Source organism: Helianthus annuus, chromosome 16, assembly GCF_002127325.2.
Source record: "Helianthus annuus cultivar XRQ/B chromosome 16, HanXRQr2.0-SUNRISE, whole genome shotgun sequence".
NCBI lineage: Eukaryota > Viridiplantae > Streptophyta > Magnoliopsida > Asterales > Asteraceae > Helianthus > Helianthus annuus.
Window position 1 is genome coordinate 118,712,778 of NC_035448.2, and position 26,497 is coordinate 118,739,274.

Below are 26,497 nucleotides of genomic sequence, written 5' to 3' on the forward strand. Positions count from 1 at the left end.
GATCAAACTCAAAGCTGTGTGCGGGAACCAGTGCAGCTGATGATGCCGTATCAGGGTCGGCGTCGTGTGAATGGTGCTGCACTCCCTGTATATGCGAAAATGCGGATGTCAGAAACTCAAATGAGTCTGGGACAGGGGAATGGGAATGAGTTTCCCCTGCAGGAGCGTCCGCAAGCAGTAGGCTAATACCAGCAGCAATAGGGCCTCGCCCTCGAATGGGTCCTCCTCTAGTAGATCGTTATCGTCGTCAGAGTCCATGTCGGGGGGGGGGGGGCATATCAACAACAGGATAAGCGGCAAGGGGCACAGGAGCAGGGATCACCGCGAGTGGCAAATTCCCAACAAGATGGCCATCAGTAGGCTCTGCTACGACTTCTGGCAGCGCAAAAGGGCTGAAAGTCGTCATTGTCTGTGCCGGTAGTATCGGAAATATACACCTCGTGCTCCGATGAAACTATGTCGTCTGATACTATGGCCAGGGGATTCGTAGTGTCCATCTTTCTAGTACATGATGGAAGCATGACGTTTGTAACACAAACACATATACGTATAACAATCAATCATATAATCATATAAACATGTTAATCAACAATAAACAATCAAATAATTCTCCTAGTCCCACCAGCCTCCCAGTCTCCTAGACTGACATTCCTAGTCCCAATAGCCAAATTCTCCCAGCCTCTAAGACTGCTCTATCATCTACCTCGATCTCTTAGATTGAGCCTCGGCCTCCAAGACCGAGCCTCAGCCTCCAAGACTGAGCCTATTCTCCCTAGTCTCACTAGCCATCTACCTCGATCTCTTAGATCGAGCCTCGGCCTCCAAGACCGAGCCTCAGCCTCCAAGACTGAGCCTACTCTTCCTAGTCTCACTAGCTATCTACCTCGATCTCTTAGATCGAGCCTCGGCCTCCAAGACCGAGCCTCAGCCTCCAAGACTGAGCCTAATAATAAATAAATAAAATGTGCTCAACATTTGTTTATCAAAACGTTTTGGATCTGGACTTAAGTGGTATGCAATAAAAATGTTTTCGTGACAGCCCTAGTGATCATAGTCTAGACTCGAGAAGGAATCCTAGTTCGCTATGATCAGAGCTCTGATACCAAGCTGTCACACCCTGGCTTTGCGGAAGCGTGGTTAATTTGGTGTGACTTTTTAATACCATAGCTTAACCATAACAAAGCTATATGAATAAAAACCATGCAAGATCATCCATTCATTTAAGTTTTAAAACCAAATATAATAACATTATATCAACGGAAACACACCCTAACGATATAAACATTGTTCAGCAAACATAAACATAAACACAGTTTAAGGACTGTGACTTATCCAGGAAAGAGTCACATTCCCTAAACCCGGATGACCTCGTACTAGTGCAGCGGGAAAACGTGCCATACCGTGCCAGATCATTTAATTCCCTGAAATACATGTAAGTTGAAAAATCAACAATAATGTTGAGCGAGTTCATGTGTAGCGAGTAAGTAAAACCTTTGTAAAATGTCTGTATGTATGAAAATTCCTGGTATGTAGCAATAAGGAAAAAAGAGATCAATTAATGTGTAGCTAATACATTAATAAGTGAAATGGCCTAGGAAGCACTCAAACCTGTAACGCGAATTTCATACCGGTCCTTCCGGCGGAACGACATAGTCACCACATGCAGCCACACGCTGGCTCATGCGTGGGGCTCGCAACACCCGATAGATCTATCACTCATGCCTCTCGTTCCTTATACAAGGATTAATGGTCTTACGATAATAGCCTACCCATTCACATGATCTAGGTAATAACCCTCCTTACGCTATCCATACCATGTAAAAAGTACTCGTAATCATAGTAACATGTATTTCACCCCCGCAGTTTAGAAAACTGAAAACAGTTAAGAGAAAAGGGGGACATGAACTCACAGCGGTGCGTCTCTACCAAGTAATACTCCAAGTCAAGCAGCTGTGCAACGACCTACATGTACTAACTCTATTAGACGGACGGCCGTGCCTTAGCTTTATGGTTTAGGTTTTTGGGAAATAGTTAGACAACTATTTCGTGTTTACATTCCATATATACTTGGTGATTATTTTCCTTCCCAAGGATGGGGGATTTAATACATGTGCGTTCGAATTATATCATTAAGTCTCACTTAATATATATTTATTTCCAATCCCAAAATATAAATATTTTTCTCAAAAATATCATATTTTTACTTTACAAAATTTTCCCAAAATAATACTTTGTCAAATATACGCGTGCATGAATATTTCCGTAAATTGCGTAAGTTACGTTTTAACGATCAAGTGGTAATAATAATTACCGGTGTAACTTATATATTTATCGTGAAAGCGTTCGTATTATTTTGGATTCGTTAACGTTCGAAAATATTATTTTTACTCTAAAAATAATATTTATGTATCTTCACAAAATAGTTGACAAGGGACGTTGTGAAAAATATATTTACCAAATATATATTTATCACGTTTAATTTTGTGAAAGTCCCACCTCCGATATTTGTAAATAAAGTCGTGGCGAAACTTATATTTTGAAAACATGACGAAAAGTATTTCTAACACTTATAGTGAAAATAATTCTAAGTGTTAGGTTTTTGGAAAAATTTCGCCAGAGTTTCCTCTGTAACTGGAGGTGGCCACGCTTTCAAGCGTATCATTTTCTTTTACAAATCAATTCAACAGTTTTCTTATTCAATCAAAATAACATCTAACACAACAAACTAGTTAATATATATGTAAATCGCATAAATCACATGAACTTGTGATTTACTCAAAAATGCGAAGTAAATCTCATTACTTTTAGCGGATCTTAATGTAAATTAGTCCGGTTTCGTAAAAACCCCGTTTTTATAGAAAGTCCATCTTTACATCTCCTTGTAAATTTTACAAAAATAGTTATTTTGTCGAAACTTTGTGTTACACAAGTGTTTACACACTTGTGTGTTCTAAAAATCATTCTAGTTATCATAAGATCCGTCTTTAGAAAACATGATTTTCTTGACACTCGGTCCTTTGAAAAATACCACTTGAAGATACGTAGATCTGCTAGTTTTAAACACTATTTCACAAGTAAAAATGCTTTTACACAAGTTCATGATTCGTGTGTGGTAGAGTTTCACCCTTTAACCCTTGCTTCATTCAAAACAACCTTATGTCATGATTCATGATCATGACCAACCCGGGTTAAATGATGATCCGAGCTACCACAACATAGATCGGGTCCGAATAACCACACAATTTAATTACTACAACATTTACACATCATATGAGCTTTTAACCATCTTTTAAGTGCTTTTAGTAAACTTTAAAGCATCACCTTGTAAGATTTCGAGTTTTAACCGTTACACAACATATTAACCACTTCAAAATAGTTCGAGAAGGTGTTTTAAGTAACGTACCACTAGCTCGAGGCTAGGGAAGGATCTAAGCGCAAAATGAGAGGATAAAAGCTAGAGAATGAGGTCCTTCGAGCTCCGAGTGCACCAAGACTCCTTATGCGTGATCCTTGACACTTGTATGTTGTTGGAATGTGATGAACAAAATCGAAAATGGATGGATGTATATAGGGGATGTTCGGCCGAAAGCTCTAGAGCAAGAGGGAGAGAGTAGTTTGTGTGGTGTTATGGAATGTAAGTGTTCTTGTGTAAAGCTTGATACTTATAGGCAATATTATGTTCATAATCCATTGGATTTTATGTCTTAAAGATATTAAACATCCAAGAATAAAATAATCAAAAGTGTACCAAGTATGTCCCCTAGCATGGGGACGGTTTCTAAAGGGGGGGGGGGGTTCTAGTTCCAATCTAACCATTTAGTTAGTTTATAAGTTAGGTTAAGCAAGTTAGTTAAGGGCTTAACCCGGTTAGTTGTGTGTTGTGTTTTAAAGCGGGTGTTAGGGTATTCAGGGACCCTAACTAGCTCAAAAAAGGCAAATAATGTTAATGACAATATTTTCATGTTCCGGGTAAAGTCCGGTTGTTCGGTTGGATAGTAATCCGTTAAAGCGCTTAACAAAGCCTTAGAGTGTCGTTAATACCATTTTTTAGTGACACAACTTATTCCCGACACTTTGGAAAGTGTCTAGTAATATTTTTCTCATGTTTTAGCACTTTATTAGTTAGCTAAAAGCTGAATTGTTCATTAAAGTGCTGAGTTTTGTGCTTAGTGCATGTCCTAGGCACATCCTGTCATTGTATCTTATTCCTAGAGACGCAGTTCTACAACCCTTGTATCCCTACACTCACTATGGGTGTAGTGAAATCTTTCTGGCTCATACAGGCCTTAGAGGCAGTGTCTGCCTGATGCTGGCTTTATCAGCATGTTCAATAGGTTATCCGTTCATAGTGCTACTGTGCTTTTGTGCATCATGTTTGTCACTAGAGTTCAGCATGTAAATAATGTAGTGACGGTAATTAAAGTATGATGCAGGTATGTACAAGTATCAGAATTCAAGTAGCAGTTCATCAGTAATTTCAAGCAAGCACAGTAATTAAGCAGTAATTAATTATTAATTAAACCGTACGGATACCTGATTTAGTGAGGGTTGTCACAGCGCCTGAGACAGTTATCTTTCTTTTCTTCAGCCTTTCATAGGCTTCATCAGTCTGCTGTTTTGACCATTTTGATATGGCTTCAGCAGTATCCATTTTTGCATCCACCAGCTCCTTTTTCTTTCTTTTGTACTCAGCAGTGAGGTCAGCGATGAGCTTTTTGAATTTGCTCCAGTTTGGAGCATTCTTCTTCTTTGTAGGATCATTCTTGATTCTGTCAATCCTATCAGCCTCATGCTTTAGAGCGATTTGTGGCCATTCTTCAAACTGTTTTTCATCAGCAGGATAGAATTTTTCTTTCATGATGTAGGCTAGGTATTGTTTTCTTAACTTTCTTCGTTGTTCAGCCTTTTCTTTGTTCAGTTCTTGTGCAAACTCTTCTATCTGCTTTACTTTAGTGAGGAAGAAATCCAGTCTTTTAGCAATGCCTTCTTCGCTTAGACCTTCACTTTCACTCTCAACTTTAGCTCTTAGTTTAGCTTGCCTTGCCTTGATCTTGAGGTAATCATCCATATCCTCTGGTGGCATGTAGCCTATGAGTGAGGAGAATCTTCTTTTTGAAGGATCTTCTTCTGTATAGAATTGCCTCATCTCATTTTTGATAGCTTCAAGTTCCAATGGATATTGTGCAGCATTAGAATCATGTATACCCTCATCGGCAGAGATTGGCTTTCTTTTTCTACTGAAGAGCTTTGGTTGTGATGTAGGAAAGGTGAGAGCAGTGGTGGATGGTTGACTAACAGCTGTTGAAACAACTGGTGCTTCAACCGCTGTTGTCATTACAACTACTGATGTATCAGCAGATGTCTTCTGCTTTTGAGCAGGGGTTATGATGGCAGTTGTTTGAGTGGTGATGAGTGGCTGACTAACAGTAGTTGAAACAACTGGTGTTTCAACCCCTGTTGCCATTACAACAGATGTTGTAACATCTGTTGTCTTCTGCTTTTTGGCAGGGGGTGATGAAGGTTTGGTTGTTTTTAATGGTGATGGTGGTTTTTGTGCTGTAGACACAGATGGTGGTGGAACAGTAGTTGTGGTGGTGTGTGGTGATGTGGTGATGTGGTGTGTGTTGATACTGCAGTTTTGGTTTGGCTACTTTCTGACTCAACATATATACCATCATCAATTCCCTTTTTCTTCCACTTAATCTTCTCCCCCTTTTTGGCATTATCTGAGAAGGGTTCATTCATGAAAAGAACAGTGGATGGAACTTTTCCAGAGGCACTTTGAATGTGAGCTTTGATAGCTTTAATATCTACCTGAGTATCTTTGAATCTTGATTCCACCATGTTAGTCAGCTTTTGAACATGTATGTCATGCTGCTGATCTGCCATCTGCTTTTGTTTTTCCAGCAGTGGTTGAAATAGGTTCCATAACTCATTTGCAGCAGGTGCTTGTTGAGCAGATGCTTGAGCAGGAGAAGCAGTTGATTGGGCTTTCTGAGCTTTTAACAGCTGCTGCACCATATCTTTTATTTCAGCAACTGAGGTTTCAAGGTTTTCAACCCTGCCGTCAATTCCTGATATCTTGAATCATCACCTGAGTTAACAGGATCATCTGAATCCTCACCAGCAGTGGTTTTACCAATGAATGACTTAGGAACAGAGTCCCAAAAATCAGCCATTGATGCCCCTTGTTCTTGGTCCTGGGGACTTCTTTCTTCAGCACTTGATAACCTTTTGATGTTGCCAGTAGTTAAAACAAACTCACTGGTGGTTCTTACTGGTGCTATTGAAGAAATTGCCTTCAAGGGAGTCTTATGAATGTAACCACTGTCCAAATGTAAACCAGTGGGTTCAACATTTGTAGTGGCTGCTCCACTTGAACTACTGACAGGAATTACTTGTAATTCCTGCAGTGTAACCTCCTCATTTGTTGCTGGGATAACAGAAGTGTCAACATCAGACCCAGTCACCTGTTGAAGTATACTCTCAGTAATAGGTGTTTGAGAGGAACTGGTTTGTGTCTGAGTAACATCAGCTGTATGCAACAAGGGTATAGTGGATGGTGGTATTATGTGAGGTGAGGGTAAAGGGGTTGAAAGAGACATGTCCTTGGGATCAGGACTGTGGAAGATGGATCCGAGTGGGTCCAGAGCTGCATATTGTGGGGTTCCTGTGCTTACAACCTGATCCTTTTATGAGGATGCAGGAGGAGTTTGAGGCTGGGGTTGAGATCTTTCTTCCAACTGCTGTGAGGAAGTAGGAGCAGTGGTTATTTGTGACTTTTGTGCTGTCACTGGCATTGTCTCTGGGATCTCATCTTCCAGAGATGCCTTTGTTTTGGGTTTGGTGGGCTTTCTGGATATTTTCTTTTTGGTTCTTTTTGTGGTGGCAGGTGTGGGTTTCAAAACAGTGGGTGTGCTGCTTTGATCACCTGGAGCAGTGGGCTCAGCAGCAGATACCTGAGGAGCAGTTTCATCTGCTAAATTCTGCTCAAGCACCTCTGCTTTTGTTTTTATTGGTGCCAACATTCTAGAAAATGTTTCAGGTGTTAAGCAGTTTATTTTAAAAGAGGCACCTTGTTTGGGCAAATCTGCATCTTTCTCTACAAATTTTTGTTCAAAATAGTAGCTTAAAAATCTTGGAAAGAGCAGAAATGCCTTATTATCAACGTTTTTTTTACCAAATCATCAAATATTTTCTGGAAGTAATTAAAGTTTTTATTGTTTAAAATTGCATATCCCAGGCTTTGAATTTTTGTTGGTATTTCATTAAAAGACGTTGTTTTATTAGAAACACACATTAGCAGTGTGTGAAATAAAAATCTGGGTGCAGAAGGAAAATAACCTTTTTGTAAGGTATCCCTTTTCGGTTGCTCTGCATAGCCCCTGTTTATGAAATCCTTTTTCAACTCGTCTTTAGAAAATGAGTTTTTACCTTTCAAATCATCGAGTTTAAAGATTTCTGAAATGGATTGTGGAGATATTTGAATCTTCTTACCCTGTATCGAGGAGTTGATAGCTGTGACGCTGTCACCTTGTTTTTCAAGGTTAGCATTTTTCCAGAACTCTATCTGGGTTTGAAGATAAATGGGAGCGCCTACTGTTATCAAAGTTTTGTACTTTGATGCAGATAAGATGTCAATGATGGAGTCGAAAGTGTTGCCAGTTGTGGGTTTTGTGAGTATACCCACATAGTTGTGAGGAGATTTTAGCGAATCTCCGTAGTTTCAGCGGCCATTTGAGTGGCGTCTGATGGGGTGGAGGAAGAAGATGGTTTTGATTTTGACTTCGATTTTGGTTTCGTCATTTTTGATGAAGAAGATCGAAGAAGGTTTTTGGAGTTATGAGAGGGAAACTGCTTTGTGAAGAGAATGTTTGGAATTCAATTCGACAGTGTGAGCCTCTGTTTGGGTTTAATCAGGGTTTTATTTTTAGGGAAAAAGTGAATGCTGATGTGGCAGCGGTTATAATGATCTGACGGCTAAAAAATTGACCACGTGCCAACCCCTGATGAAATGGTAAATAATGGAGGACAGTTGTTTTGACAACCACTGATGGATCAAGCATCAGTAGTTACAACGGTAATGAAATGAAGCAGTGGGTGTATCAGTGGATAGAACAATGATTTTAAACATCAGTGTTTTTGAGAGAACAGAGGTTGGCTATCAGCAGTGGACAGACTTTAGAGAGCAGATGTTGAGGCACAACAGCATTTAAGGAACAACTGTGGTTAAAGACAATACTGAGGCTCATTAGTATAACAACTGTTTGTGCAGCAGTGTTTTGACTTTTGACAAATAATTTTAGCATCTGCTTGTTCAGATGTAGGAATTGATTTTGTCTCGTGAAGCACTATATCTTATTTAACATCTGTTGAGCACCAGAAATGCTATTCTTAACAAATACATTTTAGCTGTATATTATCAAGATTAAATTGCCAGCAGTTATCTACAGAAATTTTTGTTCAAGGTTTTGCCAAATGTCCATTATTCCAGACAGTGGTTTAGCATCCCAGATGATGAAGACAATTCTACTAAAGCTACTCATTTTGTGTCTAATTACTTGAACTAGAACATAAGTATCTCAGTAGTTCAAAATCAATTTGCAATCAATTTTTTGATCTGTGACAACCAAACTTGAGCTTAACATGACCTTGATATGTGTGCCATTTCCTTTTGATCAGATTTAAGGATAGTAATTTCACACAAAAATAAGGAAATTGCATCCTGACCAGAGATGAACTTTTACTAACAAAAATGAGTAAAAGTACAAAATATATTTTATAAAAAGTAATATATATCTGGTTTTATTTAGAGAAAAACACCTTAAAAAATTAAAGGATGTTTTGAAAATCATCGAAAGGATCTGACAGCTTTTCAAGTAAGTTCATGATCATATCATTCTCAAGTTATTTTGACCATTGTTTGGGGTCATTTTCTTGTCAATTGATTGTAAATTCTTCTTTTAAGGTCAATCACTGGGAATGTCATTGTTACCTGAACAATTCCTGTATTGATGAATGCACACAGTTGCATGATTCCATTGTTTTACCCAACTTTAACCTCAAGAGTGTTTTATGCTTATACTCTTTTCTTTTGTTTTCAAAAGTTTTGAGATAAATACACTTTGAGATTTGTTCTTTTTCTTTTTCCCTTTTTACCCTTCCTATTCACATATTCAGAAATACTCACTGGGAGATTTTATTTTGAAGAAGCTTAGTCCAGAATCATTTTGAAGTAATGTTTTGAGAGATCTGGCCACATTTGTGCATGTTTTATTACCAGATCTCACATTACGTATGATTTAGACTGTTTTGACACCTTATTTTCTTAATGTGTTTTGACAAAGTTGATTTGGTCCTTTTGAGGATTCTCAACCTGCCTTTGAGCACATAAGAAATTTTGACTAAAGCTTTATTTCCCTCTTTCTATGTCAGCAGAACACTAGTGTTTAGATGAACATAGGTTTTGCTGATTTGAGGTGCATACTTTAGTGTAAAATATGAAAACATCACAAATTTCATAACAGCAGTTGAAATCAATTTTGAATGAAGATGAGCACACCATAGTTACCAGATAAGTTTCCAGATCTGGAAACTATGAGTGATTTGTGCATGACATCACCAGTTGTATGCGATTTGTGAATCTTATGACATCTTGGTTGTTTTACAGAGCTTTTGAGTCATCATTTTGAACACGATTTCTCGTTACTCTGTTTTTCAACTGAATACAATCAACCTTAGTATCAATGAATTTTGAGCTAAACTGTTATGTCAAATTGATTGTTAGATCGAATTTGACTGTCCAAGCTCTGATACCTGTTAGGATCGGAGGCTCTCATGATTGTGTTTGTTTGTATAAATTGATCATTCAGAGAATATTAAACAGTGAAAAGTGCAGCGGAAATGATTACAAACTTTGTAAACACAATCCAAAGAAGAGAATAGTATGATAAACAATTGCTTCACATTAAGTCAAATGATTGAATTACAAAGCAAATGATTACAAGCATGCTTACAATACTAAGCTCCCCCTCAGCCTGATACTCCAAGGTTGGTTGCACAAGATGAAAGGATTGGACTGGAGAAGAAGAATCTACTCAGTCAATCAAATGTAACAGTACAGGGTACTGCTCCATTTATAGGCAAACCAAACCACTGAAGCATCTCAGCTGACGTCACCATGATAGTGACATCTAACAAACTAACAACCTATATACACTATTCTAAACAAACTACTGATATGCAACATCTGATTATCAGTACAATACAAAACAAGAGATAACAACTGCTTCACGTTCCACTGTTGTAGCCTGAGCACTGATGTTGAACTTCAGTGCTTTCTTCAAAGGTGATCAGTCTTTGAGTGGGCAGTGCCTGTGTCTTCAGCAGTACTTAGGAAACAGCAGTAGATAGAGCAACAGTGTTTGTCTTCAGCAGTCTTTAGGATCTCATCAGTGTTTGGTTCATCAGTGGTTATAGTGAGCAGTACTTAAGATCCATCAGCTGTTTAGAATACCACTGTCAAGGGGAAAGCAAAGTGTAAACAGCTGCTTATTGTTAGTCCACTGATGTGATCCGGTTTTGGCTTTACATTATCTGTTCCTCTGGTAGGGTTCAATCCCAACAGTCTGACACTGATCAACAATCTCAATTGATGAAGAAAGTAGTGGATCATGTGTTAGATAATGATGAAACAGAGGAGTCAAAGTCGGAGTCTAGTTCAGAGTCAAAGTCTGAGTCCATCACTCCGGGTCAAACAGAAAAACAGGGCAAAATAGTTTATGACAAAGAATTCCTGTTATCGAAATCTAATTTGGATGATGAACCATTTAAAGTTGCTTATACTTTGAATGACTCGGACAAATTATATTCTGATGAGGAATTTCCAATAAGAGGTGTCAAAACTGAACTGATTAAAAAGGTTTTCAAACTAACAGAAATTAATATTTCTGAAATAAAAGATTTACATCTTAATGAAAAACCTAAAAAATACACCTCAAGAGTTCAACAGATATTAAACAAGAAAAAAGGTTACAGTTCTGGTTCAGGTTTTCAAAAGAAATCTAACCATAACGGTAATTTCAAAAAGAAAGGTTTAGGATTTACTCCAACAGAAAAACAGAAAAATGAAAAATATGTTCGTGATTTTAAATCAAAAATGACATTTGTTTCAGGTACATCAGCAGATGAAGAAGAAAAGAAAGATTTTTGGAGGCAGTCAAATAGAGAGTTTCTTGCAAAGAAGCAAGAAGATATGAAGAATGCTGATCAGAGAAAGAAGACTCGAACCTGTTTCAAATGTGGAAGAATTGGTCATCTTGCGGTGAACTGTTCGCAAGCAATTCAAACTAAACAGGGAGTTTCTAAACTGAAGAACAAAGTGGTTGAGTTTGAACCACCAATTGACAGAACAAAATTATTCAAAAATTCAAAATTTGAAATTGGTGAATGTTCAAACAAGTTTTACAAGAAGAGAGCTAAATCTGACAATCAAAAATGGGTTGTTAAGAAAGCTGTTGAAAGCTCTAGCGATGATTCTGATAGGTCAAAATCAGAGGAGCTATCTTCTGGCGATGAATCTGATTCCACAAAGTCAGATGAGCCACAGGTTATTTCAAAATGTGAAGCTATTTTGAAAGATGAAAAATCAGTTCCGACTGTGGATGATGAGAATTTTCCATCACTTTGGGTAGAAAATTATAAGAAGAAAATTGGTAAAGTTGAAATTTCTAACCAATTTTATTCTGATAAACAGGTTTTTTATGTGGAAAAGGCCTTTAACCCCAAGGTAAAACATATCTTTGGTAAGATGATTGATCGAAAAGTCAAAAGGGTTAAAGATTTTTATGAGAAGAAGAATGGAGGTAAAAAACCGAGTGTTGATGACTCGATAACACCCAAAGCTGGTCAGGCTTGGGTGGATATTTTCTTTGAATGAAAAACCTGACTTGCCGGAGATCCCAAGTTTGTAATCGTGGATCATGAATCGGCATCTTTCTTGAGAAGATTTATTCGGTAATGTCATCGTACAAACGGTAAAAAGGTTTTGTTTATGTTTTACTTACAAGTGGTTAGGAGATTTGATTGTGCATACTTGCATATGGTAAATCAAGGACATTAATTTGTACTTGCATTTTCCTACAATTGATTGAAAGACAATATGATGAACCACATCCCCAAACTTACAAATAGTATACCTACAAGTGGTAAAATCAACTAAACTTATTTTCTGGAAAAACCATTTTGATTAAAACAAACTTAAGTGTTTTGAAATCTAAATGGGAAAATAGTTTGTTGATAGGGGGAGTTCTGATTGTTTATGCCAAGTGAATGGCGAATTGATGCGATTTGATATCAGTTGTCAAGTTTCTGTACAGTTTGTTTTCAATTTTCTTTAATGTGTTTGCATTTTAGGGGGAGTAGAAAATTTCAGAAAATCCAAAAACATTAGAAAATTTGAAAAAGACAAAAACATGATAAAACAAAAATGAGTTTTGTTGTAAAAAGAGGAAATGATAGTACATCAGTGGACTGTCACAACACGTTAAAGAATTGCAATGATAAAATGTGATAAACGATCTCACTGATGATATGTCAGTAGGTTTTTTCACATTTAGTAGATTGTGACGAGATATAAATCTAAAATTCAAACTTGCTTAGTTCGTGGGGAACAATCTCTTGGATATATGGATAACCCCCGAAATCTTGTTTGAAAGGTCCCTCTTTCTGAGATACTGGGTCTTTATGCTTAGTGATATCTAGGTATTATCCCGGGACTTCTGCTGAATGGAAATTCTGACCTAGTCCCGTATAATACTTTCCGCAAATGCTTGAAATATAGCGCCGCCCTCAGCAAATTGATGAAACAATAAAATTGATAGTCATTGCTGTTGAAACAAAAGATCCTCTAAAGGAGACACACCAAAAGTCGAGCCGTCATCTCTCTGCTGAACGGAAGTTCTGACCTGAGCTCTCACGGTTTCGCATCTAACCCCTTACTGATATCATCTAGGTATACTTACCTGTAAGACTGAATATTGGGATCTGGATACGGGAGTATATTCAAGTAGTGAGACAGACGGATAAGTTTAAGTTCTTAAGACATTAATATCGTATCTCAGATCAGTTGAACTTTGTGTGAAAATTTAAGTGGATCTGTATACTGACAATCTAAGTGAATTGTTTAGAACTTAAAATGAAATAAAGCTTAACGGTGTTGGTGATATTTCTCATATACTGATATGATCCTCTTACACAAACTCACAAAAATATTGTATGTAAATATTTCTTTATTGCATTTCATTTTGGTTATTTCACAAAATTCCAAAAAGATTTTTGGTGTGTTTTAGCATAAATTTTGAAAAAAAAAATTCAAAAAGATTTTAGGCAACTGGTGTTGAAGAGCTGATTTTCAAAATTCCAAGTGCTAAACATGATGGCATTTGGATTGGGAGAGTGTGTTGGAGAAGTTTAAATATATCTTTCAAGTGGTCATCAGAAATTGTCTTTAGAAAATGTTTCTGTAAGTGGTTCATTAGAGGCTAAATGTCTAATCATTCTGATTTTAGTTTAACAAGTGGTAGGCAGAGTGTAAATGTTTCAAAGTAGAAAATTTATGTTTGAGGTAGAGATTGTGCAGATAACCTGAGCTGGAGGAGAGCCATGTCACAATCTTGGAATGGAATTTGAACTTGTGAATGCCAGACTGCGATCCCAGCTGATTGAGAGGGGGAGTCTAGACAAAGTGTCAGGTTCGGATCCAGAGATTATTTCTGCTGATTTCAAAGGGAGTATATGTTGGTGCTGCTGAATTTGAAGATGTCAACATCCGAGAAAAGGAGTTTGTTGAAAATAGAGAAAAGAGAAGATAGAGATTGAAGGATACTTACAGCGTCAAACATTTCAAAGAGAGAAGCTCAAAGACTGATAAAGACTGTAAGAGCGAAGACTCGACACTGAAGACTCCGTCAACATCCGAGGGGGAGTTTGTTGGTGCATCCGTCTGTCGTCTACGTCTTGTATCGAGTCTTGTATAGAGCTAGGTAGATTAGGGCACGGGAATCGAGAAAACATGTATTAGTGTTGATTCCGCTCGAAATGACATCTAGTCCTTTCAAGCGAAATCTCATAACATTCTGATTCCGTTCGTATTGTTAGTTGTTGATTTCGCTCCAAAGTAGAAGTAGTGATTTCGCTTGAGAGTGTTCAAGCAAAATCAGAACCTTATATATAGGGGTTCTTGGGGCGTAATCATCATTAGTTCCTTCCGGTTTGCCACGAAGTGTTGCCGAAGTGTCGAGTCGCTGTAAAAGTTTTTCTTGCAATAGAATTCGACAATTTAAAGTGTATACTAGCTGAATTGACCTCAGTTTCTTAGTTTCTGCCTCTGAAACTGAGTTTAACTCTTCTGATCGACTCGGTTGGGTCACAAAACGATCCTACACACTTAGACTTTCGAACTAGACCCGTTTGGTTGATCCTTAAGATCCGACCAAGCATGTTTAGTAACCATAGTTGTATAGGGAATAACCTTCCGAGGTTATACCTTATGGTCACTTAGTTTAAGTAGTTGTATGATAGGTAGTTTATATGCCTTAGGTAAAATGACCAAAATGCCCTTTTTATGCATAATTGAATTTTAAGCATATGTAACATAAACTTTTGTCACTTAACTAAATATGCAACATATTTAAACATTTTTTAGGAATATAATACTTGTCATAGGACTAGTTAGACGTCTCCAACGCGCGTTTGCGCGAACGACGCATTAACGTAGCATAAGCTACCTTAATGGGTCGTAACGGGTCGAAAGCACTTAGGATAGGTTTCGATCTAGAATGTAGGCTTTGTTAAACCATATCACATGAGTTCCAACACTCACTTGGTTTACAAGACCTCATTCTATCCGATCTTCCGATTTAGGTGTCGTTTATTTATCTAGGTGATCTGTTTATTAGGTGCTGCTTGATTTCCTTGATTTGCCTGAGCATGTTGAGTTCTTTTGATTGAGGATACTTTGCACTTCGAAGTGAGTACATAGTTCCCCTATTTTACTGTTTTCAATTGTTTTGGGGTGATTCATATGTGTTAAATGATTTCGATGTTTTAACGATGGTTTTAAAAAACGATTAAAATGGTTTATATTAAATTAATAACGATTTCGATAAAGTGAACAAACTTGTTGGTTGTAATTACATAACGAATGACATTCATTAGCATTGATCAAGCCGACTAGTATTAGGTTATGGTACCATAGGATCTGACAAATCCCGTTATCAGACTACACCCATGGTTATGTGTGGGTGTTATGTGGGTAACGACTGAATCTGATGATAGTTAACTTACCCTTTGGTGGTTTCTTAATGCGAGAAGCGAGATAGTCGAGTTGCGAAGGATTGAATGTTATTAGTGAGACGACCAAAAGTAGTTTTCACAATTAAAACGAGTTAAACGATTTTGGGGTGAGTTAAACGATTTGAAACGAATTAAACGAGATAAACGATTTGATTAAATGATTGGTTTTGGGTTGTGATTAGATAATAAGACGGGTGTAGCATGATAAAAGCATGGTAGATACGCTGCTGGTACATCTTATATATAAGTGCTCTTATCATATTACATTTTGTGTCATTATTTAGTTCACTTGGGTAAACGATTTTGAAACGATGTCACACAATGGTGTTTTCTGAATAATATAAACCATACGAGTTTTATTAACGAGTTTTTACGAGATATTTTACAATTTGATTTAATTAAATAAATGTTTTGAGGTTAAGAATCATGGCTATGAGATTTTATAAATTATAACCAACTTGATTTGAGTTGGGTAATTATGTCGCAATACTATATTTTTCAAAATAAGGTTTTTAATTAGGTATTGCAACATGTAAACTAGCCATGAATCCGACACTCTCATAAAACCTATGTGCTCGCCAGCATTTCTTTGCTGACTTTGTTTTTACATATGTTTCAGGTGTTGTTGAATGATGTTGATTGCTAGGATGCATGCTCACATAGGACTGGACGAGGCCTTAGTGACTTAATAACAATGATAGACTATGTTTAACTTGTTTGTTTAGATTTCAAGATGATGTAAACGTTTAATGTTTAACAAAACGAAACTTCAAATTTCCGTGTGTTTTGAAACAATGATTCTGTTACAACACTCCCCGACGATTCCGCCGCGATTTGTTGTTTTAGGCGGTCGGGATGTGACAGAAAAGTTGGTATCAGAGCTCATGGTTATAGGGAATTAGGTTATTAGTAATGCTTTGACCTAGTCTATAACATTCCTAGGACCCTAACACAAGATTCTTGTGTTTAGATCTTAAAACAGTACCGTCACTTATCCTTAGGTGACAACCACAACAAGAACACAAATTTCAAATCCGCTTTGAAAATCAATCATCTGTTCTAGGATGATTTATTATAAGGTTTTGAACCCTCTAAGTTTTTAAAATCTCGTCAAAGTTGGGTCTTATAATGTGAACACATGCAATCTGGAAGGGTGGATGCCTGTACTCTGAGTTTTCTGTCTAAGGCTAGAGTGTTCGTACAAATCCACATAATCGGACCAATCACTCTTACCTGGGAACTCTTGGGGTGGGTATCCACTTATAGGCTAAAGCATGTCTTCGCGATACATTAATATGATCCGCTTACTTTGATTAGTCACCGTCTCATTTGTTTGCCTTAGGTAACAAACAAATGATCGCAATTTCTATGCGTTGTCATTTTGTTTTGATTATCCGATAACATTTCACTTGTTTCCTCCTATGTCTTCCATTTCCTTTAGAATGTCTCTTCATCGCAGCGACACTCAAATGTCTGAACAGATTACCAAATTTGCCCAGTGAATAGGTGAAGTAATCCTGGAGACTGCTGAATTAGCCGTCACCATGTCTCGTATCTGTAGGATCAGTTTTGACCACACGAATGAGTCAATCAGAGCTAGTGCTTACTGAAAATGTGGCGGAAACACATTTTCAGCATGATACAAAGATAAACGTAACAAAAAGGAGTAGAAACAGATGAATTCACACTTTAAACACTTTTTCTTCACTTGATAACGATTGCCACACGGTCAGCAGTTCGACGTAGAGTACAAGACAACGTTACAAATGAAAACAACTTCAGGGGTATTTATAGGATTTGTGAACCGCTCATGTGACATGTCCACATGAGCGATCCAGCCTGGTTCGCTTTTGTGGACATATGTCACAAAAGCGGTCCAGCATCATAACTTTCATATAATTAAACTTTCAACCCCTGAACTTATACAAAATAACCTATCTAGACCATATACGTTAATCTAACTTTACAAAGACACAGGCTTTAGACATTATGCACCAACAAACTCCCCCTTGGATGAAGCCGCAGTCTTTGTCTTGAAAGTTGATCTTCAGATAGCAGCTTTGTAATGTTCTTCACGCCCTTTAGGCTTCCTGCTCAAAGCAATTCTTATCTTTTCATGCTTTCGCTTCTCTGCCTTCTCTTCTTCCTGTTGTTTCTTCATAAACTTTCCTCTTTTTTCTTCCATCCTACGATTTTCACGTTCACGTTCACGTTTTGCTTTCTTCTTCATCTTTTCATCTAACTCCCACCTTGACGATTTCCACTTGCTTTCGGAATTGATTCCTTTTTGAAAGCACAGTGATACAACACGTTGGAACTGTTGAGCTTGATCTTTATCTTCTGCTTTATAACGAATCTTGTGAATAAACAAGCATTCAATGTCTTTTGCCGAACAATTCACCAGCCACATCGGATCATAGACATGAATATATCTCAGTTCACCACCAGCTCTGTACGTTATGATTGCTTCAGTTGTCAGACAGCTGTAAACCCAATCAATGAACCCTTTATAAAAATCTTGCTCCATTTCAGGCATAGGAATTGTTGTCATGGTTCTTAGAGGCTTTACATTCAGAATAGTTTCTGTCACACCAGTCACTGGATCTACTCTTTGAATACGTCTTGGACGATGAGGCTTCCATTTCAGACATCCTCTCAGATTCTCGTACTTAATATATCCCCACATCGCCTTATCATTTTGCCTCACCTGATACTCCAACGTTCTCACCTGAGATAACTCATCGACATCCCACCATGGTAATGACATAATGTCATATAAACGTTTAAAGTATTAGACACCATATTCTCTTCGAACTGCATAGGCGTTGACTTGTGGAAGAAAACCCCAACTTATAATGTCACCAAGAGAAATAGATCTATCACGTTGAAAAAACTTCAAAGGCCTTTTGAACTTTCTCTCATGACTGTCTTTAAACCATTTTGAATGATCTTCTTTTTCAACATTTGATTGACTTTCTTTTTCAGTATCTTTCTTCAAGTTTTCAAACACCTTTTCATTCACAGCTTCAGTCACCTTTTGTCGCAACTCTTCTCTGTTTTCTGCTGTGAAGAACTCCATTAACGTCGGAAGTTTTGAAGTGTCTTCAGTAACATCTTCATTATCCGAACCATCCTCTACTTCAACCCTATCATACTGATCTGCATCCTCAACATAGTTATACTTGTAATCTTTCTGTTTATTGATATCAAAAGATTCCAGATCAGCTTCAAGATCAATTGGATTCTCGGGATTTACATCGTTTAACATCTCCCTATACACATCTAGACATAAGAACAACGGTTCATGATGTTCTACAATCTGAGTCTTACTCGACTCCCCCTTTCTCTCAGCTTCCCCACTTTCTTCATTGGCTGTATCGTTTAGCAGATCTTCAACGACTTTTTCTTTTGAAGCTTCGGTTACTCTAATACCTGAACCTCCTGCAGCGTCATCATCATCATCACCTTTTGAACTGTGACTACTTGCAGAATAAACAAACTCTTCCACATCATCATCTTCATCATCCTCTTCTTCTTCGCCACCAATTAACTTTGGCGATTGAATTTCTTCTTCGACTATTCCAGGAACTGAGGATATAGGCACTGGATTATCTATCACCATTGAAGGCACAATAGACATTACAGAACTTCCTTCAACACCTTTACCTTTATCTTTCATTTGCCTTTCTACTTCTGCTTTACGTTCTGCACGAAGATCCTCTAACTTCAACTCTTCATACTTTTGATCTACTGTTGTTTCTAACATGCTTTCCACAACTCTATTCAGCATGTAGAACTTGTGTTCATGCAACGCTTTAGCAGCCATAAGCTCTTTATTCTTCAACTTATAGTACTCGTTTTCACTTTCTCGACGACTCTTCTCCTCTTCTAATTCAGACACTCGAACTTTCAAAACGTCAATTTCCGTCTGATCAACTTCAATCTTCAGTGACAACACTTTGTTTTCACCTTCTAACCTCTGCACCTTTCCAGCAAGAGACTTTTCTCTTTCAGCAATCTTGTTGCATTTATCCACCAACTTTTTGTTTTCTGCTATCACCTCATCAATTCTCTTTTCTAACTTCAATACTTGAGAATTGTTTGCAAAATCGAAATCAACATCTAGCAGATTATCATGCGGTATTGCAAGGCCTCTACTTGAAGAACTAGGTTGTGCTTGGGTGATTGGAGGTGTGCCAAAAAGATCTTGTGAAGAATAATATTGTTGATGTGGTGGTGGTGATGGTGGAAACAAAGGAGATGGTTGTCTTTGTGGAGTAGGTTGTCTGGGTGGTGTTGAATGTGATGGAGGAGTAGGTTGTTTTGAGGATTGTTGTGGTGTTGGTTGCCTGAGAGGTGATTGATGTATTGGAGATTGTGGAGGAGTTGGTTGATGTGGAGGTGTTTGTTGACGTGGAGGTGTAGATTGTGTTTGCATGATCTTTTGAGGGCGCTTTGACACTTTAAACTTTGGAGTAGCCTTCTTTCGACCTTCAGCTTTCTTTTTACCCTTAGGAGTAGATTGTGATGCTGAAACATGCTCTGGAGAAGGTTCATAAGGTGCATCTTCTTTCTCTTCTCTCTTCCTCTTTCTGAGTAACTTCTCCTTTTCTACCTCCTCTCTCATTCGCCTTTCAAGTTCTCTTGCATCAACTACTTCAAACTCAGACACACTAGAAGAACTAGTAGTGTCTTTATCAACATCATCCCCTTCAACATCTTCTACCACTTTCTCTTTCTCCTGTGGAATGTCAACATTATCAGTAAACAAATCTGTATGAATCTCAATATGCACTACACTAGCCGCCTCTTGTTCCTTTTCAATGTTCACCTCAGGAACTTCTTCTTCAGACTCATCTACTAACACAGTTTCAGCCTTCTTCTTTTGCTTCTTCTTTGACTTTGAAGAAGAACCTTCACCTTCAGCTACAGGAGTTACAAGTCTACGTCTGCGTCCAGACTCCTTCACATACCACTCATTCTTTGTTGGTTTGAAACCCTGAATTATCTTCAACTCCACAGCATACAATGCTTCTTTCATTTCTTCTTGATTTCTCCAATTCTGATGATTTTCTGGATCAGGATCCACATAGTTTGCATCTCTAAGCAATCCGAAGTTTTCAATCACTAACTCCGGCTCTGGATGATGAGGATGATACTTGACAAGATTCTTTAACGAGATATTAGACATGTGTGCTTGAACAAGAAGATCATCCTTAATGTTTCTGTCAATACCAGGATAAGCACAGTCAATCATCATTTGAACAAAGCGTGGATATCTCCAGACTCTAACATCTGACGCTAGATTCTCCACCATATAATGAAAAATTATGTGCGAGAAGTTGTATTTCTTGTTCAACACTAATGCAGTTAACATGTTCATTTGATAATCCCTCATCTGGTCATAACTTCCCTTTGTGTGACTCAGGGAAATCAAAATACAGTGAATCAAGAACTTGAATGATTTCTGAAATTTTGACATTAAGTAGTTCCTAGTATTCAACGTGCTTCTGTATCCCAAACGTAGCATACAACCCTTCACCATTCGTTCAGGAAATCTAGTTGGGTTGTTGGCTTCATCAGGGAAATTCATAACTTCTCGAACCAATGCTTCGGTCACTAGTATAGTCTCTATCTTTCCATTCACTTCCACTTCTGCTGAAATCACCTTGTTTTCCCCGTCATACTTTGCACTTTTCCAAAATCTACTGATATGCGGTCGATACAACGGCCTTTGTTCAGTCATAGCTTTCTTCACTGGAATGCGATCCATATAAGTCAAAATACTGCTAAATTCAGATAATAGCGGACATTTCTCCATATCTAAATCCACACAACTGTTGTGAACTGGATCGAATAACACATTCGTAGATGCCTGCACAACAACAACAAACAGGGACTTAGACAAAATTTCACATTTTGAACACTTTGACCAAAAAGGCGATCCATCACAGAACATTAAAAGCGATCCAAACATTATAATACCACAAAGGCGATCCAAGGACTTAACAACCCTATAGGCGATCCACAAGAATGACTAAAAAGCGGTCCAACTATAAAAAAACACAAAAAGCGAGCCACCCCTAGTCACATAAGCGACACAACCCTAATATGCCTTAAAAGCGGTCCAGAACTTGTTCCAATGGGCGGTCCTAGAATTGTATGAATGGACGATTCAACATGGAACCTATGAGCGGTTCAAAGTACATCTGTTCACAAAAGCGGTTCAAACATGATCTATGAGCGGTTCTGAACAATCCTAACTGTAAAAGCGACCCTACACTCAAATCATGTAAAACATTCTAAATCCTAAAATTGATGCTACAAACATATTCTACACAAAATTCCGAACCTAAGAGTATCTTTTAATTTTGTTAGACTATCCTAAAACACCCTAGATCTAAATCTAAACACATTCAGTTCCGATAACCCTCATCAAACGATCAAATTTCATCAATTAGCATGTAATACTACACCTAGTATCATCATACGACACTGAATCAACAATCATTTCACACAAACATGACATTCACCGGCTTAAAACATTGATCGTTCACTCACACAAGCCGACAGACATGATTTATCACATTAGAACTGAAATTAAAAGAGGATTTACCTTGCCCATGATGTAAATGATGGAAATCTATCAAAAATACGAGAAAAACAGGGCTCAAATTGATGAGAATCTTGATGACCACGAACAACAATTTAGGATCGCCTCAGAGACACTCGTCGTAAAAGCGGTTTGGAAATGACAGAATAAGCGGACCAAGTACCTTTTATATGGGGTCAGGGTCGCTTATTCGTCACAGTCCATATGAGCGGACCACAATGGTCATTTGACAAAAAGGCGGTCCATAGATGTGTCATAAGAGCGATCCACCCTTAACTTTACAAAAAAATTCAATTTTTAATCATTTTTCAACTTTTTCGATTTCACATGCTGGCACCCAGTTGACCAAGTCCAAGCTAATGACCTTAGAACAACTGATTGATCTTCCAAGTCCAAGTTAATGGCCCTGGATGATCAGATTTATGAAGTACTTTGACGTTTTGTTTTAGAAGCAGTTCAAATTAATGAACTTTTAACGTTTAAACCATTTGCACATTTTATCTGGCAAACATCATACCAGATCTTTGTTTGCAATCACAGCTTACCCAACCCTCATCAGACACCGACATGATCTGCATACGGGCTTTGAACTTTCAATCCCCAGTATCAGTTGTCGAAAATAAAGTGAGAAAATAAAATCTTTTTGGGTTTAAAGCTGTACAAACTGAAATATATACACACAATATTTTTTCGAGCGTGTTAGGGGATCATATCAGCTGCTGACAGAACACAAGCACCGTTAAGCTTGTTTCATTTTAAACATTTAAGCAATTCGCGTTGATTGCCGGTATATTGATCCACTTTAAATTCTCACAGAATTTTCAATCTGTTCGGGATACGTTATTTAGTGTTTTAGAGACTTAAACTTCAACGTGTGTTCCCACCTCAGTATATACTCCCCTATCCGGATCCCAGTATTCAGTCTTACAGGTGAATATACCACAGCTGATATCTGTTGGGGGTAGATGCGAAACCGTGAGAGCTCAGGTCAGAACTTCCGTTCAGCAGAGAGATGACGGCTCGACTTTTCGATGGGTCCCCTTTAGAGGATCTTTTGCATTTCAACAGCAGCGACTATCAATTTTATTGTTTCATCAGCATGCTGAGGGTGAAGCTTATGTTTCAAAGCTTTTTACGTAAAGTATTATCCGGGGACTAGGTCAGTATTTCCATACAGCAGAAGTCCCGGGATAATACCCCAGATATCACAGAGTATAAAGACCTAGTATCTCAGAATACGGGACCTTTCAAACAGGATTTCAGGGGTTACCTATATATCCTGGAGGTGTTCCCCACGAAAACGCAAGTTAAATTTAGTTTATATCCCAAATCGATCTACTAAATCTGTAAGAACCTACTGGCACATCTTTAGCGAGACTGCTTAATTGCATTTTTACATTACATATCTTTAGTGTACTGTGCCCGTCTAGCTGATGTACTATCATTTCCCCTATACTACACAGCTCTTTTTGCATTTTTTAATGTTTTTGGATTTTTATGATTTTATCATGTTTTTGTATTTTTCTGTGAATATCTCCCCCTAAAACTAAAACATATTTTTGTGTTTTTGTTTTTAACGAAAAGCAGGAAATACAACTGTACAAACAAAATTTGACAACTCGATACGGTTCAAGTCAGATCGCCGCCCAATTCGGCTTCACACTCGATAACCCTCCCAGATTGCAGATTTTTTAACCCATTTAACCTTAAAAGATAATAAAATCTCTTTTTATCAAACGGTTTCATGTAAAAATCAGCTTTCTGATCATCGGTGCTCACATGTTCAATCCGTATTAATTTCTTTTCGTAACAATCTCGAATAAAATGGTGACGGATTTCTATGTGTTTCGTTTTTGAGTGGTGAACCGGATTTTTCGTAACATTGATGGCCGCTTCATTGTCCACAAATATTGGTGTATCCAAGAATTGCAGACCGAAATCGCGCATCTGCTGTTGAATCCAGAGAATCTGAGAACAACAGCTAGATGCTGAGACGTACTCAGCCTCGCAAGTTGAGAGCGCGACTGCAGTTTGCTTCTTGCACTGCCAGGTAACGAGCCGAGTTCCGAAGAACTGGCACCCAGCAGTGGTGGACTTAGCATTCTGCTTACAACTACCGAAGTCTGAATCAGCAAAACCAGATAATGTAAAATCACCTGAGCGAGGGTACCACAAGCCGATGCTTGGGCATCCCTTCAAATACCGTAGAATTCGTTTGACGATCGTCAGGTGTGATTGCTTCGGGTTTGACTGATATCGGGCGCACAAACATGTCGGATACATGATGTCAGGCCGGGAGGCTGTAAGATACATCAACGAGCCGATTATCGATCTGTATAATGTTTCATCCATCTTCACACCTTGTTCATCCGGACAGATACCATGATTTTGTGCGAGGGGGGTTGATGCAGGACTGCATTCTGTCATGTCAAACTTATCCAACACGTCCTTTACATACTTCGATTGATGAATGAAAATCCCGTCGGGTAGTTGTTCAACTTGTAACCCGAGGAAGAACTTCATCTCCCCCATAGAACTCATCTCGAATTTCTTCTTCATCACAACTTCAAACTCTTTGCATAGCTCGTCGTTGGTGGAACCAAAAATAATATCGTCGACATAGATCTGCACAATCAGCAAGTGGCCAGCTACTTCTTTCGTAAACAAGGTACTATCTACTGTGCCTCTTGTGAACCCGTTGTGCAGCAAGTAGGTCGATAGCGTCTCATACCAGGCTCTCGGGGCCTGGTGGAGACCGTATAAAGCTTTATCCAGCAGATACACCTTGTCTTTGTTTAGCGGATCTGCAAACCCCGTGGTTGCCCCACGTAAACTTCTTCTCGAATCTTGCCATACAGGAATGCCGATTTAACGTCGAGTTGATAGACTTTGAAATCTTTCCATGAAGCAAAGGCTAGAAAGATGCGGATTGCTTCAAGCCTTGCAACCGGCGCATAAACTTCTTCATAGTCTATTCCTTCCTGCTGGCTGAAGCCCTGGACCACGAGACGTGCTTTGTTCCTCACCACGACTCCTCTATCATCACGTTTACATTTAAACACCCATTTTGTCTTTATCAGCTTCTGATTCTTCGGCAGATCGACCAGTCTCCAGACACCCAGTTTCTCAAATTGTTGTAGTTCCTCCTGCATAGCATTCACCCAGCTGTCCTCGATCAATGCTTCTTTGTAAGTCCTGGGCTCAATCTGCGAAATAAAACATTTGTATGAGACTTCTTTCTGCATATCAGCTATATCAGAATAAAAACATGTAAAAGCTTGGTCTATCTGATGTCTTGTTTTGACACCACTCTGTAAATCGCCGATAATCTGTTCTGACGGATGGTAAGACAGTGTCCTTGGCATCACATTATCTGGCACCACAACTTCCGATTCCAGATTTGAAATGTCAAGATCAACAATTTGTTCAACAGCCTCCTCTGATGTCTCATTTGGTTCCTCGTCAAAGGTAGGAGCGGGTTCCTCCTCTAAGTCGTCAGAAACGTCAAATGACGGAGCTGGCTCCTCTGGTTCCTCTGGCGGTATATGAACTGTTCCACTTGGTCCAGCTTCATCATCGTGAGTGCCCACAGTTGGCGTAGGAACATCTAGCGGTCTAGATTCCGGCTCTTGCAACTGACTTTGCTGATACAGGTACATAAGAGCAAGTTCCTCCTCACTCGGCTCGGACGGCAGATGAAACGATTCCCAGAGTTTGTCGTAATCAAATAGGAATCTTTGTCCGGGAAGTTGTTGCGACTGTGTGTGCTTCTGACAATCCACATGAAGGACCTGAATCACCTTCCCCAGACACGGTACAAATACCCTCTTTAATGGGCTGGCGTATCCTACGAAAAATCCTTCATTTGCTTTCGCTCCGAATTTACCATCAGCATCGATGAATGTACACGGAGAGCCAAAAGGTTCCAAGAACTCAAGATTTGGCTTATAACGATGCAACAACTCAAAACAAGTCTTTTTATATTTCTTCACTGTCAGAACTCTATTCAGCGTATAGCAGGCTGCTGACACCGCTTCAATCCAGAAGAAAATCGGAAGCTTTGAATCAGCCAACATAGTACGTGCAGTCTCAATCAGGGTTCTATTCTTTCGTTCAGCCACGCCGTTCTGTTGTGGTGAATATGGCGCACTGAATTCGTGAAGTATCCCCTTTTCATTGCAGAATTCGTACATTTTGTTGTTTTTGAATTCGGTTCCATTATCGCTTCGAATTCTTCTGATCGGCAGCTTGTACACTGTTTCCATTTTTTGAACAAAACCATTAAAGCCTCGAACGTTTCATCCTTCTTTTCCAAACAAACGACCCATGAAAACCTTGTATAATCATTCGTAACCACCAAACAGTAAGAATCTCCACTGATGCTTTTGACGTTGACCGGCCCAAAGAGATCCATATGCAATCTCTCGAGAGGTAACCGGATGGTGTTGATCATCTTTAGAGGATGAGACTTCCTTACCTGTTTACCTTTCTTACATGCAACACAATCGTCAGGTAAATGAAAATTTTTAA